Source organism: Lolium rigidum, chromosome 3 (assembly GCF_022539505.1).
Source record: "Lolium rigidum isolate FL_2022 chromosome 3, APGP_CSIRO_Lrig_0.1, whole genome shotgun sequence".
NCBI lineage: Eukaryota > Viridiplantae > Streptophyta > Magnoliopsida > Poales > Poaceae > Lolium > Lolium rigidum.
In genome coordinates this window covers 111,141,926-111,146,097 of record NC_061510.1, presented here as the reverse complement: position 1 = coordinate 111,146,097, position 4,172 = coordinate 111,141,926, and positions in this window count along the sequence as shown.

Below are 4,172 nucleotides of genomic sequence, written 5' to 3'. Positions count from 1 at the left end.
TTCCTTTGTTGATATCATAAGATTGTTTCCTTGCAAGATTTTCATGAATAGTGCCACCACCAAGAGTGAATACATATCCACTTGTACCCTTCATATCATCGGCATCTAAAATCCAATTTGAATCACTATACCATTTAACCTATTAATAAATTTCATAGCTCATGGTTCCCTTTAGATAGCGTGCCACTCTCTCAAGAGCATGTTGCTGGCGTGTAGATGTACACGTCCGTTGGGAACCCCAAGAGGAAGGTATGATGCGCACAGCAGTAAGTTTCCCTCAGTATGAAACCAAGGTTATCGAACCAGTAGGAGCCAAGAAGCACGTGAAGGTTGTTGGTGGAGGAATGTAGTGCGGCGCAACACCGATGAAACCGACGCCAACGTGGAACCTGCACAACACAATCAAAGTACTTTGCCCCAACGTAACAGTGAGGTTGTCAATCTCACCGGCTTGCTGAAAACAAAGGATTAAACGTATCGAGTGGAAGATGGTGTTTGTTTGCAAAGAACAGTAAAAGCAGTAGAATGTATTCAGATGTAAAAGGATGGACCGTGGTCCACAGTTCACTAGAGGTGTCTCTCCAATAAGATAACTAACATGCTGGGTGAACAAATTACAGGCGAGCAATTGACAAATAAAGATTCAATACATATCAATGATGATTACTATGTGATTTAATCAGGGCATTACGACAAAGTACATAGACCGCTATCCAAAGCATGCATCTATGCCTAAATAATCCACCTTCAAGGTTATCATCCGAACCCCTTCCGCTATTAAGTTGCGAACAACGAGATAATTGCATTAAGTATGGCGCGTAATGTAATCAACACAAATATCCTTAGACAAAGCATCAATGTTTTATCCCTAGTAGCAACGAGCACATCCACAACCTTAGAACTTTCCGTCACTCGTCCCGCATTCAATAGAGGCATGAACCCACTATCGAGCATAATTACTCCCTCTTGGAGTTACAAGTATCAACTTGGCCAGAGCATCTACTAGCAACGGAGAGCATGCAAGAACATAAACAACACATATATGATAGATTGATAATCAACTTAACATAATATTCTATATTCATCGGATCTCGCCAAACACAACATGTAGCATTACAAATAGATGATCTTGATCATGTTAGGCAGCTCACAAGATCTATAACAATGAAAGCACAAGCGGAGAAGATAACCATCTAGCTACTGCTATGGACCCATAGTCCAAGGATGAACTACTCACGCATCAATCCGGAGGCGGTCATGATGATGTAGAGCCCCTCCGGTGATGATTCCCCTCTCCGGCAGGGTGCCGGAGGCGATCTCCTGAATCCCCCGAGATGGGATTCGCGACGGCGGCGTCTCTGGAAGGTTTTTCGTATCATGGCTCTCGGTACAGGGGGTTTCGCGACGGAGGCTTTAAGTAGGCGGAAGGGTAGGTCAGGGGGCCACACGAGGTGGCGACACAACAGGCCGGCGCGGCCCAGGCCCAGGCCGCGCCGCCCTAGTGTGTCGTCGCCTCGTGGCCCCACTTCGTTTCCTCTTCGGTCTTCTGGAAGCTTCGTGCAAAAATAGGACCCTGGGCGTTGATTTCGTCCAATTCCGAGAATATTTCCTTACTAGGATTTCTGAAACCAAAAACAGCAGAAAACAAGAATCGGCACTTCGGCATCTTGTTAATAGGTTAGTGCCGGAAAATGTATAATAATGTCTGTAAAGTATGTATAAAACATTCAAGTATTGTAATAAAAGTAGCATGGAACATAAGAAATTATAGATACGTTTGCGACGTATCAAGCATCCCCAAGCTTAGTTCCTACTCGTCCTCGAGTAGGTAAACGATAACACAAATAATTTCTGAAGTGACATGCTACCAACATAATCTTGATCAACATTATTGTAAAGCATATGAGATGAATGGAGTGATCTGAACAAAAGATTGCTAACAAAGATAATGACTAAGCAAATGAATCATATAGCAAAAATTTTCATGAATAGTACTTTCAAGACAAGTATCAATAAGAGTTGCATAAGAGCTAACTCATAAGCAATAAATTTTAAGTAGAATGCATTGAAGCAACACAAAGGATGATTAAGTTTCAGCGAATGCTTTCAACTTGTAACATGTATATCTCATGGATATTTGTCAACATAGAGTAATATAACAAGTGCAATAAGTAAACATGTAAGAATCAATGCACACAGTTAACACAAGCGTTTGCTTCTAAGATAGAAAGGAATGGGTAAACTGACTCAACATAAAGTAAAAGATTGGCCCTTCGCAGAGGGAAGCATGGATTACTATTTTTGTGCTAGAGCTTTTGTTTTGAAAACATAGAAACAATTTTGTCAACGGTAGTAATAATTCATATGTGCTATGCATAATACTTCCTACAAGTTTCATGTCTCATGCATAGAGTACTAATAGTGCTCGCACCTTGTCCTACTTAGCTCGGAAACACGGATTCTCATCGCATAACATATGCTTCAACCAAGTGTCACAAAGGGGTACCTCTATGCCGCCCGTACAAGTGTCTAAGGAGAAAACACGCATTGGATTTCTCGCTTTTGATTATTCTCAACTTAGACATCCATACCGGGACAACATAGACAACAGATAATGGACTCCTCTTTTTAATGCTTAAGCATTCAACAACGATTAATATTCTCATAAGAGATTGAGGTTGTATGTCCAAACTGAAACTTCCACCATGATACATGGCTTTAGTTAGCGGCCCAATGTTCTTCTCTAACATATGCATACTCAAACCATTTGATCATGAAGTCCACTTACTTCGGACAAGACGAACATGCATAGCATCTCACATGATATCCAACAAAGATAAAGTTGATGGCGTCCCCGTAAAACATGGTTACCGCTCAACAAGCAACTTATAAGAATTAAGACACATAACTACATATTCATCACCACAATAGTTTTTAAGCTATTTGTCCCATGAGCTATATATTGTAAAGGTAGAGGAATTAGAGCCTAAGGACATACTTGTCCATATGCTACGAGCGGAGCGTGTCTCTCTCCCATAAAGTGAATGCTAGGATCCATTTTATTCAAACAAAACAAAAACAAAAACAAACCGACGCTCCAAGCAAAAGTGCATAAGATGTGACGGAATAAAAATATAGTTTCAGGGAGTGAACCGATAATTTGTCGATGAAGAAGGGGATGCCTTGGGCATCCCCAAGCTTAGACGCTTGAGTCTTCTTAGAATATGCAGGGGTGAACCACCGGGGCATCCCCAAGCTTAGAGCTTTACTCTCCTTGATCATATTGCATCATACTCCTCTCTTGATCCTTGAAAACTTCCTCCACACCAAACTCGAAACAACTCATTAGAGGGTTAGTGCATAATAAAAATTCACATGTTCAGTAGGTGACACAATCATTCTTAACACTTCTGGACATTGCATAAAGCTACCGGACATTAATGGATCAAAGAAATTCATCCAACATAGCAAAAGAGGCAATGCGAAATAAAAGGCAGAATCTGTCAAAACAGCAACAGTCCGTAAAGATGGATTTTATTAGGCCACCAGCACTCTGCTCAAATGAAAATGCTCAAATTGAATGAAAGCTGCGTACATATCTGAGGATCATGCACGTAAATTGGCTTAATTTTCTGAGCTACCTACAGTGGAGGTAGACCCAGATTCGTGACAGCGAAAGAAATCTGGAACTGCGCAGTAATCCAAATCTAGTACTTACTTTTCTATCAAAGACTTTACTTGGCACAACAAAACTCAAAACTAAGATAAGGAGAGGTTGCTACAGTAGTAAACAACTTCCAAGACACAAATATAAAACAAAAATACCGTAGTAAAAACATGGGTTGTCTCCCATAAGCGCTTTTCTTAACGCCTTTCGCCTAGGCGCGTAAAGTGTATACTCAAGTAACATCGAGAGACGAAGCATCAACATCATAATTTGTTCTAATAATAGAATCATAAGGTAACTTCATTCTCTTTCTAGGGAAGTGTTCCATACCTTTCTTGAGAGGAAATTGATATTTAATATTACCTTCCTTCATATCAATAGTAGCACCAACTTTAAGAAAAGGTCTTCCCAATATAATGGGGCAAGATGCATTGCATTCAATATCCAAGACAACAAAATCAACGGGGACAAGGTTATTGTTAACTATAATATGAACATTATCAAC